We start from the raw sequence: 15252 nt of genomic DNA on the forward strand, positions 1-15252 counted from the left end.
GTAATTATGAATGAAATACAGGATAGCAATCTTTACAGCATCTTCATCTGCGTTATCACCAACACCCCAATCCTTGTCTTCAAAGCACTTATTTAAAGTCATCTTTAAAACACTATTACCAGAACCACCGAAATATTGATCCAACAATCTGTTAGGACCCTCGTCAAAAACAATTTCATCCCCGTAACACTTCAAACCAGTAATTAAAGCAAATTCAAAAAGACCGAATGTCAATTCCGTCCCATTAATATCGATAACAAACGCATCGCTATTACTACGCTTCAATTCCCTAACCATAAAACACCTAAATAACTGACCCTGCACCTCGGTATCAACTTGCATCTGCATATATTTTCCAAAAACAGTCTTGGAAAATAGCTTGAATTGTCTATCGGTCAGTTTTTCCTTCAACTCATCCTTAATGTTATTGTTCATATATGAAGCATAACGTATCGGTTGAGTGGGGGGACGTTTAACCAGGAATTTGGAGGCCTGAAAGTTTGAATAGAATGGCAACACATGAGATACAAAAATACATGCGAATGCTATCCCATATGAAGTGTTCAGATCAATAAATACATGCAAACAAAAACCCAGTCATTAATTTGGAGGCCTGAAAGTTTGAATAGAATGGCAACACATGAGATACAAAAATACATGCGAATGCTATCCCATATGAAGTGTTCAGATCAATAAATACATGCAAACAAAAACACAGTCATTAAGATGTTTAGATGACAAAAGTTGAACAAATACACCTTTTATCTAAAACATACACATGCCTGCTTTTTAAAACATACATAACAAGTTCTTAATTTGAAAAATTGCACAAATGTGAGGAATTACAAATACATGATACATAGTTTGATATTTTGATAACAAAAAATGTTTAGTGAAATACATGACACAGTTGTATGTATGTTTTATATACACAATATTTCAAAACACAACAAAAATAAATATGAATGCTATCCCCTCTATTAATGAAATGTTCAGATCAATAAATACATGCAAAAACACAGTTATTAAGATGTTTAGCTGACAAAAGTTGAACAAATACCCCTTTTATTTGACATTTACACATGCCTGCTTATTAAAACATACATAACCTGTTATTAAAATTGAAATAAATACATAAATGTGAGGAATTACAAATACATGATACATAGTTTTATATGTTGATAACAAAAAAATGGTTAGTGAAATACATGACACAGTTCTACGTATGTTTCATATACAAAACTAATTCAAACAATACAAAAATACATACGAATGCTATCCCCTCTATTAATGAAATGTTCGGATCAATAAATACATGCAACTATACTTACGGATGCGGTCAAAAATACATGAATCATTAACCGAATTTGAGCAACATGTACAATATAATTTTATTCACAAAAAATATATATATAATAAATGAAAAAATACCTGCTTGTTCATCGTTAATTGTTGTTCTCCGACAACTGTCTCTACAACATTTTTCCCTTTGCTACTATAAGCAACATCGGATGTTTTTCTCCTCTTTGTGGCGGTATCAAAATCATTTTTTTTTTCCAAATTAACAGTTGAAGGATTTCTGATTCTGGAAGGATCATGGATTTTCTTAGATCTCCTTTCAGCAACAAGTTTCTCACCAGAAGCTGCATCAACATCATGTTGTTGCTGAGAAATACCCAAATCAAACGAAGGGGAATCTAAATTTTGAAGAGTATGTGGGATACCTCTTGTAACCCTACCAGATGTGCTTTCATCCGCCATTAATTGATGATTTTCACTACTCAAAATGGGAAACCCTAAGCATTGAAAGTTATAATTTTTGAAAACAGTCAAGAATATAGAATTAAGTTGACTAAAATACACAAAAAAATGAAAAACTTACACAAATACACAGCCACCCACGAATCTCGGCACAGTAAATGTAGTGGAATCGTGCTTGATGGTAATGGATAGATTCTGATGAGAAAAAAAAGGCTAAAATTAATGGAGAGGGAGAGAGAAACTAAAGTATATTACGTGCGTTTCAAAAATGGGAAGATGAGATAGTGTTTCCCTTTATTTACGGTGTATTTGTGAACTGATAAGTGGAAGTTACTGTTGTATCTATAATGGGCAATTTAGAAAATTAATTAGCTATTATTATTAATTTTAATAAAAGGTAGTTATTAACATTAAATAGGTAGTAAAAGTAGCTATAACAAGTAAATTTTCCTTTTTTATTTTTTGAAATAAAAACTATTATGGTTAGAAATTACATAAAATGTACTCTCTCGGAATCAAAAAGAGTATCCAATTATCAAATTAAGATTAATTTTATTTTTTCAGATTTACCCGTATTAAGTGTTATATGATCAAATTCTAATATCTATGCCGTCCCAATTTATGTGATACAGTTTGACTAGAAACGGAGTTTAAGAAATAAAGAAGACTTTTGAATCTTGTGGTCTAAAATAAGTCAAAGATATTTGTGTGGTTATAGATCATCTCAATAAGCGTAAAAAGTAAAGTTTAAAGTTAAATTATTGCTAAATAAGAAAATATATTATTCTTTTTTAGACAAACTAAAAAGAAAAGTGTATCACATAAATTGGGCCAGAGAGAGTATTTAAGTAGGGGCAGTTTAGTCAAATTATATATTTTATCTAGGAGTTAGTATTTTCTTAAGGGGTGTGCGAAATGCGAATGGCCAAGTGGACAATCTTTTTTATCCGAAGACTCCCTCCGATTCTAAATAAATGGCATTTTAAGTTTTTTTTTTTTTTTTTTAAAAATAAGTGGTGTTTTAGGATTTCAAGAAGAAATTGATATTATTCTTCCAAAATTATCCTTATTTACATAATTAAGAATTATTATAAGTATTTTTTTCTTTTTCTAGACATTTAATTAGGATTAAGTTAGTAAAAACAGTCCTAATTTTTCAGGAGCACTTGCTTAAGGGGTGCATAAGCTAAAAAAAATCACTTATTATGAAACGGAGGGAGTAAGTCACAATAATAATAATTTAAAATATTTGAAAAAATTATGATCAAATAAAATATTCTTTGACAATTTAAATAATAATTATGACAATCTTTTTGGATACGAAAGAGTATACTTTTCCTTTGCAGAAAAAAGAGTATACTTTTCTTTTCTCTCTTTATTTAAGCCTCGTATTCAGCACCAACCCCTTAGGAGCTTTTTTATTTTGAGATTTAACTTTAAGTGATGCAAAAATTGTATAAACTACTCCTCCTATCCGATTTACGTGAATAAGTTCGGAGTACGGATTAAAGTATTTAAATCTAATTATCAATTTCTATTATATATAAGAGCGGTGGAGGGACGAACACGGCTGCCCCTCTTTGTACCAACCGCTTCAAAAATTGTACACTTAATGAATTCTTATACTAAAAGTTATATAACTTATACTCTTTAACCAACTATTTTTTTATCCCACATAGACATATGTCATAATACTTAATATTTATTTTCTTTTTATGTATACATTTATGCACTTATTTATTTCCTCGTGCATATTTACTTGTTCACTTTTGACTTTTCACGGCCAACCGCTTCCAAAATTGTACACTTAATGAATTCTTATACTAAAAGCTATATAACTTGTACTCTTTAACTAACTACTTTTTTATCCCACATAGACATATGTCATAATACTTAATATTTTATTTTCTTTTTATGTATACACGTATGCACTTATTTATTTCGTCGTGCACATTTACTTGTTCAATTTTGACTTTTCACGTTCTTTAGGAATTAATAAATCCCACGTAGACATATGTTATAGTACTGAATAGTTATTCTCTTCTCATGTATAGACGTATGCACTTCAATTTTAATTCTTCGACACACATTTATTTCCTCCGTGCACTTTTACTTATTCACTTTTGACTTTTCACGTTCTTGCTGAATATTTATTTTCTTTTCATGTATACATGTATGCACTTCAATTAGTATTTTCCGACACATATTTATTTTCTCCATGCACTTTTACTTGTTTAATTTAGACTTTTCACGGTCTTTAAGAATTAATAAATGAAGTACTCCTTCCGTCCCATATTACTTGGCCAATTTACTTGATTTTTCACGTTCTTTAAGAATTAATAAATGAAGTACTCCCTTCGTCCCATATTACTTGGCTACATTACTATACTCGACTTTTCACATTCTTTAAGAATTAATAAATGAAGTACTCCTTTCGTCCCATATTACTTGGCTACATTACTAAAAATATATGTCTATTTCTCTATTCTATATTTTTTCTTATTTTCTATCTATTATATATAAGTGTGGTGAGTGGACGAAAATAGCATAAAATGCTTGTACCACAAGCTTTACAAATTGTACACGCAATGAATGCTTGTATCAAGAGCTATATAAATTGTACACTTCAATCAACTACTTTTAATTCCATGTGGACAATAAATTGTACACTTAACATCAATTAAACAAATACGCATAATTCTTGAATGGACTATGAATTCGGATACGCAATTTCTAAATTTTATGAAAAGTAATATATATATATATATATATAAACATAAAAAATAATATAATATAAATTATAATAATTGAGAATACAAATAGATAGCGGTCAAAAAAATTCTTGCTTGACTTTCAAATTTCAAACTGTATCACATAAATCGAATAAAGAAAGTATTAATTAATATAGTACATATTTTCAGCGTATTAAATTATTTAATTAATAAGATTGAGTTAATTTAGTGTAAATATGCAGATAAATATTTACTCATGTGACCCCTTAGAGGATGTACTTTTCCAGAAAATACGAGCGTCCCCTAATTAGGATTAGTTAGGATGATAAGAGCAATAGGTAAACACATATCACATTTCGAGTGTTTAAACTAAATCAATGTACTGCCTCTCTTCTCCCTCTTATTACGTTCTTTAAGAATTAATAAATGAAGTAAAATCAGTAATTAATGTGAAGGGTAAAATAAGAAGAAGAAAAATTTCTTTATCTTGATATGTTAACATGGACAATTACTTTTATCCCCATTTTCCTTCTTTGTCAATACTTTACTTATCTTACTCTTCTTTGTATTCTCTGATTATTGTTTCTTTACATTTATAAAAATGTATTATTTCATATTTTCATTTCGGAATTAAAATTTGGTGATTTACGATATATATCTTTCTAATTTTGATTTCTCTGTAACAATTCATTTTATCTATAATTGTTAATGTAAAAAATTATAATGTAACTAATTTTTTTGATTAATTTAATAAAATATTTTATTAGTTTTGCTTTTAAAAAATTCAATATATACAACACAATGGTTCTTATGTTTGGATCTGAACAATTAATTAATTGAGATAGATATTAACTTGTCAGTAGACATATAACATATTAAACAATTTAAAAGAAAAAATCTAGAATCAAAATATTAAGTTTCCCTCACCTTCATACTAATTTTATTTTTCACATCGACGAACAACTTTCATTGTCATGACAATGAGAAATTTTTAAAAATTATTTACAGAATACAAACCTTAAAGACTGGTTAATTAAGGTGAATAAACATGTTCGGCCCGTGCATCGCACGGGCATATATGGCTAGTTAGGATATAAATTCTTTTAAATTTTTTAAAATAAAATTTGTATAGCTGAAAATTACACAAAAAGTATTATGAGTCAATATAGCTAATGTTTTAAAATCTTTAAAAAAAGTTTGTGAAAATTATTTGACTCCTGAAATAGTTATAATTTTACATAATTTAGGATTGAGGGAGTAATAATATAATTTGTAATGAAGGAATTATATCTTTTTGAATATTTATGTCAATATATTATAAATTTGTATATAAAGATTAAGAAGTTTGAATGCACGATCAAAATTAAAAAGAAAAATCTCAAATAGCGAACAGTGTAACATAAATTGAAATAGGATAGATTAGGTAATTCTAATTTTATGTGGAGATTATATAAACCAAAGCTGATTTTTATATGAAAATATATTAACCCCAACCAAACGTAAATAGACACACATAGAAAAATTAATTGCTCCATACTAAAGATTCTCTATTTCAAGCTTTCGACCTTGACGAAAGTGTTTACTCCATTGCCTACGTCCTTCAAAAGATATGGAGATCAGCTTTTTCCTTAATTTATGATATCAGAATTAATATTAATGAAACAAACTAGTAGGTTCCAATTGTAAGCTGTGTTGGAGTGGACTGTCATTCTATATCTGTTTCGTTTTATGTGAACCAAAACTGAAGACAAGAGTTAATAATTATTTAAAACATTTTAATTATTTAAAACATTTTTATGATAAAGTGGTGTGATGTTATAAATATAAATGACTTAATGCCTCAAAATCTCCCAAAACTGTCCACATTTTATTAATTTTATATTCAAATTATGAGATGTTGCTGTTACTTTAATATAATTGAACTTTACCGCTATAATATAAACTCACTTTGGTAGGTATTTTTGTCCTCACAGTGAGCAGAGTTTAATTAGTAACTCTGTTGCTATAGTAGATAATGTTATTTATTTTAATATGACAAAGATAATTTTGTGATTTGTATGTTATCATGAATAAATTTCAGTAATCATGCGTGAATTAAATCATATTAAAGAGAATACAAGTCAACATTAGGGATAGAACTTTAATATTAAGTACTAGTTCGGACGAACTTAATAGCTGTTGTTTAGATTCTATATTTATATTACTAAATTTATTAAATATATGTAAATATTTGATTACTAACCCAGTAATTAAAACGAGTCATAAGTTCGATGCCAAATTCATAATTTATAAACCTCAAATGTTATAACTCTGCCGCCTCTTGTTAAAGGTAATTTTACTATTGAGTCAATCCCACCTTATCCCCCAGCATTTAAGGGTTGGGAAATGATAACCCTTCCACATATTGAATGGGAACGACAACACCTATAAGCAATTTTTTCTGGTGATTTTTTTTTTTTGAATAAAGATTTGTTTTCTTCTTTTTTCTAGAATTAAAATATGAACATATATAACTCTTATTATTGTCATATTCACCTATTTCATTGAAGATAGCGTACTTCTTTTAGGATATAGCAACTATTCGGAATAATCTGTTAATAAATTTCAAGCTATGTGGCATTCGTTTTACCTGCATGCTCAGTAAACTTTTGGGTTCTAATTGCACATTAACAGTCTACCTAATTTCCCTCTCTAATATTACCTTTGGGTCATCTATGAATATTATGTAGATTAGGAATTCCATCCGCTAAATATATTTCACAACAATTTCCACATAAATCAATTTTTAAGGATATTTTTTTTATTTTCAAAACGATTCAAATGAGCCAAGTAAATAATTTATTTTCTAAAAAAATCAATTCGATTTTTATCCTATATTAAACATTTTTCTAATTATATTTATATAAGCAATTTTTTGAACGTTATGGACGAATTGCTTGGTTACATGAAATCAATCGACTCTTATATTTATGCAAATGTATGGGCAACTTAAATTTAATAAAAAAATAGTAATATATTTTTGTATTTTAGTTCTAGAAAAAATATTTTTATTCAGAATATGAAAAGTTTCATTGAGAAATATTGTATAAGGGGGTTATCATTCCTATTCAACACGTGGAGGAGGTATTGTTTCCCAATCTTAAATATTAAGGGGTAAAGTAAAACTGACTTTTGGCTTAAACTCATCAAAAAGGAGGAAAACACAAGGTTAAGCTAATCAAAAAAAGTATCTGAAGAGTTCTTTTTTGCCTTGATTTTTTTTTTTTTGGGTGTTCAATAGAACAATGGAAAAGGTGAATGAAAGAATTCATAGATGACCCAAAGGTAATGTTATAAGAGGAAATTGGGTATGCTGTAGATGTGCAGTTAGAACCTAAAAGTTTAATGTACATGTAGGTAAAACGAATGTCACATTGCTTGCAATTTATTAATAGACTATTCGAAGTAACTGTTATATCCTAAATGAAGTACCGTAGTTTTAACGGAATAGGTGAATGTGACAATAATAAGAATTATATATTTTCGTATTTTAACTCCAGAAAGAAAAATAGAAAACCATTTCATTCAAAAAAAGAGAATTCTCACCCAGAAATATTGCATAAGGAGTTATTATTCTCATTCAATATGTGGATGGAGCATCGTTTCTCAAACCTTAAATGTTAGGGGATAAAGTGGATTGACTATTTATTATTTGTGTGCTGACCGAATATTCTTCTTTTTTCTGTATTTTAGATCACTTATACTATCCAAGTTCTTATTTTAGAAATATTTGAAGAGTAGCCAAGTAGTTCTATTATTCTCTTTTGATTCCTTAACAAGCGCAAAACCGGGGCTGGAAGTACATATTCGGATCCTGGTATATACGTTTCAAAAAGTGACCACAGAAAAGATGTGGAGATTTGGCTCGACCTTGAAAATTTTACAAAGCATATGTAAGTGCTACTTTCTCCACGTCACTATCTATATCATAGAGCTTGACTGTCCTTTTTGTATTATCAAAGTTCATTTGAAAAGGTAATGATTATAAAGTTGTCTTTTTGCATTGTGACACATGATAAGCATGATTTCTTTGAGATATGTTAAATTAATTATTTATAACCTTTTACCAAAAGGTAATGTTCTTTTACCAAAACATACCAACTATTTTGTGACAGTGATAAGCATGATGTCTTTGAGATATGTTGATTAATAATTATTTATGACCTTTTTACCAAAAGGTTTGTTCTTTTACCAAAACATACCAACTATTTTGTTTTATTTCGTTTGACATGATTTAATAGTACTGGTTCCAATTTATATTGGTCGTCATTTAATATTTTTGGACACCTCTTAAAAATGACAATTAATATTTTTTTTATTTCCATCCGGAATTCGGTGTCCGCATTGGCGCCTGATTAATCCGGATTCGTGCCGGGTAGTTTCACATTGGGGCTAAGCACTCCCTAACAAGAGTGACTCTGTATCCAAGGAGGCTCGAACTCGAGACCTCTTGATTAAGGATGGAGTAGTACTCGCCACTACACCACAACTCTTGTTGGTATCAATAAATTTAATTATAAGAGTGTTTTATTATTTATCTCTCTCTTAAACATCTCATTAAAATCATGTTTGATCAAACTTTTAAAAACTGCTTACTTTAAGAAACACTGTCATGAAAATAACTTTTCATAAAGTAATTTTTGAGACAAACAGTTTGTAATTCTTGCGTTAAAGAACTTAACTGTAACGGCTCAGTTAAGTCCTTTAGCAGTAAATTAATGCGCTATACTGACTTGTATAACGCAGGAATTTCCTGCATTATACAAGTCAATAATTCCTCTGATTTTTCAATAGATTCTACTGCCCATCAATACTTGATTTGACGTAAGATTGCATGGCGCAATAATTTGTTGCGTTATATGGTACTTTAAACTCATTCAAACCTTATATAAAGTGGATTTTGGACGAAAGGAAAACACAAAATTCATCCAACATCTAAATAGTAAAAAATGGAGGATGTTCCAACTGTTAGGGTTTCTTTATTTTGAGACGGAGAAATTATTTATGAGTCTAATAGTTTTCGCTATGGTATTCCCCCAAAATACCATGTTAGGTTTCCCCTCGACCTAAAATATTCGAGACTACTCCACGCCTTGTATAGTAAACTTAAAATTAGTAGGCGAAAATTTGATTTCACTGTGATAGGGAGATATCAAATATCTTTTTCACCGCAAGGATTAGTTAGTTATGGCGTGTGGAATATCATAGACAATGTCTCTTTGACTGATTATTTGAAGGCGCCGGATGATTTTAGGGAATGTATCACTTTTAACATCCTTGAGATGTATGTCGGAAGGTCCCCATAAATCATTTTGAAGTCCCGGCTAGAGCTCCTCGGGAAGCCCCAAATAAAACTCATCGGGAAACCCCGTCTAGAAATCGCCGGGAAGTTTAGCCTGAAGTCGCTGATGCGGAACCTACTCATGTTAGCACTTATCCTGACATGAATACTTATGAAGACATTTTGAGGAGTCAAATGCCTCTGGAAGCTTTAAGCCAGCAATTCGACAAACAGTGGTAAATATTCATTATTTTTATTTTTATTATTATAAGTAGTAGTAGTAGTAGCAGCATCATATGTTTATTATTTGTAAGGTAATAGTGATGTTGATTGTAATTTTTAGGGGTTATACACCTAATATGAATAATATCGAGCGGTCCTCTCAACCAAGATGGATGGATAAGGATGGAACATCCTCAGCCTATCCAACTATTCAAAATGATGCTCCTTCCTCAAGTTTCAGTGTAGTTGATTACTATCGGTAGGTCTACTTTTGAACATCAATTTTATTATATTTGATGTTTAGTAGTTAAAATACTCTACTTTCTTGTGTAGGGAAAAATTTACACAAAATGAGCTCGTTGCACGAAATGTGGATCATTCCCCAAACCCATGAAATGTTAATTCTTATCGGTAGGTCCATCCTTTTTATATTAAAATATATATATATGCTGGATGGTGTTGATTATCCGAATTATATAGAATCATTATCGAGTGATAGTGACGACATACCTAATGCGGAGGAATCAGAGGATGAAGTCCCATTTTTAGCAAGTGAAAGTGAGGATGATATTAATCCTCAAAGTCAAGTACCACTGTTAGAAGCGATGATGGAAAGTCTGTCACACCAGGAAGAACTGAATTCACAGCACCCAGTTCACCAGCAAGAGTCGATGTTGCAAAGCCAATTTCAGCGGCAAGAACCGATGCCGGAAGAAACCCCGATTCAGTGGCATTCCAAGGAGATTCCCTATCTTGATCATCTTCAAGGTCGCCCTGTGTCACTACCCAACCGGAGGGCCGTGACGGGTACCCGGAGCTAACCTACTGAGCACCACCTAACATGCTTCTTATCATCGTATCTCGGTGGACCACATGGCTAACTCACAGTTATCATAATCTGTAAGGGCATGAATTCCTAAATAATAGCTCATCTATATGGTTATCATCAACTATGCCCATATATATATATATATATATATATATAAACAAGCCAACAAGGCTACAAAAATGATATACAAAATATGAACCGGTAAGGTTGTGAGACGTCTAACTATACACATCTGTCTATGAGCCTCTATATAAAGTACAAGAAATCATAAGGACGGGACAGGACCCTGCTGTGCCCAAATATGTACACAAAAGGGTAATACCAATAGACTGTGGCTCCGAAGTAAGTGGAGCGCTCCTGAGACTCCGCTGATTAATCACCTAGGGGTCTGATCCGTCTCCCTGCCTACCCGTGGGCATGAACGCAGTGTCCACAAAAAAAAAGTACGTCAGTACAAATAATGTACTGAATATGTAAGGCATGAATAACAGCATAATAAAGATATAAATGAACATGAGATAAAAGAGATAACCTGTACATCTGATTGCCTCTTAAGGAGAATATCATGCATTCTTAGCTTTTTCTTTCAAAACAACATCTTATACATACATACATATATGTAGTATACTATCCGACCATATAGGCGCGGTGTTATCATCATATATATAGTATACTGCCCGGCCATATAGGTGCGGTGTTATCATCATGTATATAGTATACTGCCGACCATATAGGCGCGGTGTTATCATCATTATCTCGCGTCCGGGATGATATCATAAGCTGCCCACTGCAGTGATGTGTACATCTATGTGTCTGCCCAGCCGCCTATAGCACGGTGCGGTGTGAGAAAATACACACACACAGACACACACACACAGACACACACACACATATATATAAAGCATGCATGAGAGCCCAATGAAACATTACTACTCTATCGAAGCGGCATAAGGTCGATAAACCTCCGATTTCTATTATGGAATCATCATCATCGCTATATCTCACCTTGAAAGAACAATTATCAAAAGGTGAGATCAACAACAATGAGTAAATCAATAATCATGGAACAAGCTCAATAATATTACGAAAACATCAAGAACTATAAGTTTTGGTATCTTTAGGAATAGGATCCTCATCATCATCATAGAGAACATTTATCAACAATATCATAGGAACTTTGAGAATTATGAGCTTCTAGCATTTTTAAGAGTAGGATATTATGGATACTATGTGTGGATTCACAATAAAGGAATCATGCCTTTAGAAAGAAAGGGTTAGCCTTACATACCTTTACGTCTTCTTAATAACTTAACGGTCTTCTCTGCAAGTCCGCAAAAACTACATTCAAGAGGATTCATACTAAGATTAAGTCTTGAAAATACTCTTAAGTTCAAACTAGCATAATTAACGAGCTAACGAAATTTGGGCAGCACTTCCCCTATTTTATCAACTTCCACCATATCATAAAACAGCTCCCAAACAACAATAACAACATCCACAATATCATAATCAAGAAGTTATATTCAATTTAGTCACGAATATATCCAAAATTCCCTTTTCAAGTTCATCTCATAGTCATCTTTTTCACTTCAACACTTATGACTTCTCCACTTTAATTCTTTTTCTTTCCAAGAGTTACTAAACCCTTACATCAACTCAATCATATAAATAATAGGAAGAACATACCTTATAATAGAGGATCTTCACCTTTCTCAGCTCCTTTCAAGGCCAAGTTTACCACAACTTTGAAGAGAAGCAAGAACAATCTTCTTCCATGGATTAGCTTTGGGTTTTAATGTTGATCTTCTCTCTTGATGATATGAAAAGGTTTAGAGTGTTGTGAAACCTCCAAGAACTCTTAAGAACTCTCTAGAAGTGTGGGGAAATAAATGTGGGAGGTTGGTATGAAAATGGGGTCTCTTTGGGATTTAAAAAGGTGACCAATTTGCCCCACCGCTCCGTGTTGTGGTGAGTATGCGGCCCAACATACTGAGTATGCAGGCGCATGTTCCCTCCACAACATGGGGGTGGTGTTGGGATACCAACAATTTTTAAAAGTTTGCGGCCAATATGCTGCACAACAAACTCAGTTTGCGGCCGCACATTGGTCCACAAACTCCACTTTTAGCAAAAACGCGTTCTTTTCGATTCGTTTGACCTCCAACACTTATGGAACCTTATTAGCACTTACAAAAAAATTCATTAACCATATAAGGGACCCTATATCTCCCCCTCAAGGTAATTCTAAGCAATGTATAACTCAAATTTTACGAAATCTTCCCAAAACATGACTCAAACTCCAATTTCTCCAACGAACTTACTTCCACCGCTTCATATGACTCTGAAACCTTAAGGTATACCCTTAAATTTATCAAGTACCCTTCCTAACCTTATAAGGGATTCATGTCTATTTTAGGCTTGCATTAGTTCACTCATAATGCAAGCAACACAAAATTTTCCAAGGTGTAACACCCTGATGCCTTTGTCTTTACTAGGGATGATGATCATATTGGTCAAAGATTGTGGAAAGATCCAAACAATCTTGTAAAAGAGGATGTTCATATTGAAAAAGGCATGATATTCACCTCCAAAAAGTCATTACAAAGGGCTGTTAAGATTTTTTGCATCCAGAAGAAGAGAGAGTTCAAAGTTGATAATTCCACTCGAAAATATTAGTGATTGGTCTGCAGGCGAAAAAATCAAGGTTGTCAATGGATGCTTCGTGGTAAGGAGACTGATGATATGATGTGGAATATTTCAAAGTTCTACCCAAAGTGCACTTGTGATATGGGTGAATGTTTTCCTAATCATTTCAATCTAGATATCGATATGATTGTTGCAGTGCTAGTTGGCGACATTGCACAAAGACAAAGGTACCCCCTTCGCTCAAGTTTATTTAAATTTTGATGTTAATATAAGGTTCCTCATTGCTATATGTTGATATTGAAACTTCTTCAGCTTCAAAATTAAAGATTGCATTACAACCGTTCTGAAAGTATATCGCAAAACCATAAGTAGGCGAAAGACATATCTTGGGCGTAGGCGTGCACATGAGATTGTCTATGGAAATTAGGAGAGCTCTTTCAAGACATTGTCGAGATACACGGAAGCCCTACAACAATTCAATGTTTAAATCTTTTGTTGTTGAATGGAAGCTCGAAGTCGAAACACAGTGCATCGGGTAATATTTTTCAGTTTGTGTTTTGGGCATTCAAACCATGCATTGATGGTTTTGCTCATTGTCGACCAATAATTTCAATAGATAGCACACATGTGTAAGGGGTATACGACATCAAGCTACTAATTGCAGTTGGAATGGATGCGAATGGGTATATATTCTCCCTGACTTTTGCAATTGCAGGTAATGAGAGCGCAGAGACATGGGGTTTATTTTTTACCTACTTGAGGCAACAAGTTATTAAGGATCGAATGGGTATATGTGTTATATCAGACAGAAATGATGGCATATTGAGAAATATTTGGGACTTGCATGGGTGGCAGCCACCCTTTGCCCACTATCGTTATTGTTTAAGGAATTTGAAGGCAAATTTTCAGAAGACATATCGAAGCCTAGCACTGAAAAATTGGATATGGGCGGCTGCGACAGAGCATCAGGAGAAGAAGTTTCATATACGGATAGAGTTGATTAGGCAGGAGGATGAGGAAGCCTTCACTGGTTAAATGAAATCGATAAAGATAAATGGACATTACTCAATGATGAAGGTATGAGATGGGGGATACTAATAACAAACAGCTATGAGTCATTCAATGGCTTGTTGAAATCTGCATCGGGACTACCCGTTACTCCAATGGTGAGAATGACTTTTAGGCAAGTTATGGAACGGTTCGTGACTAGATCAAAGGCAGCCAAAGGATTTGTGGCAGAAAATCTGAAATGGATGGAAAAACCAACACAATTTTTCGAGTATCACAAATTTAACTGTCAGCAATACTCAATGACTGAGTACAACCCGGTACAACATATATTTGAACTCACAACAAGTGTGCACCAAGGTTGTGGAGGTAACACATAATTTGTGAGATGTCAAAAACATGCACATATGGTAATCATACCACATGCCATGTTCTCATGCCTTCAAGTGTTTTCACACAATTGGAAGGAAGGCCTCGCTATATGTGGATTTGGAATATACCGTGGAAAATTATTCAAAAACATATGCCGGTAGATTCTACCACTTGGTGATGATAGTTATTGGCCACTAGAGAAATTTTTCATGGTTGCTAACAAAGATTTTATCCGTAAATTAAAAAAGCGAGTATACTCCCATATTCCTAATGAAATGGATGTTCCATTGGGGAGATACACTGAAAAATGCTCAATTTGCAATTATGATGATCATGATAAGCGCAAGTGTCCTTTACGGGGT

At 32.4% G+C, this 15252-nt stretch overlaps 1 long non-coding RNA gene across 1 annotated transcript; it reads right to left on the reverse strand.

Moving 5' to 3' along the window:
• Positions 1-1436: 1436 nt before the first annotated feature.
• On the reverse strand, positions 1437-2162 carry LOC132036340 (uncharacterized). The gene is made up of 3 exons (XR_009409566.1): positions 1883-2162; positions 1725-1796; positions 1437-1643 (listed from the first exon to the last, which is right to left on the reverse strand). It is a non-coding gene; the product is annotated as an uncharacterized LOC132036340 (long non-coding RNA).
• Positions 2163-15252: the final 13090 nt, after the last annotated feature.

Source organism: Lycium ferocissimum, chromosome 11 (genome assembly GCF_029784015.1).
Source record: "Lycium ferocissimum isolate CSIRO_LF1 chromosome 11, AGI_CSIRO_Lferr_CH_V1, whole genome shotgun sequence".
Taxonomy (NCBI): Eukaryota; Viridiplantae; Streptophyta; class Magnoliopsida; order Solanales; family Solanaceae; genus Lycium; species Lycium ferocissimum.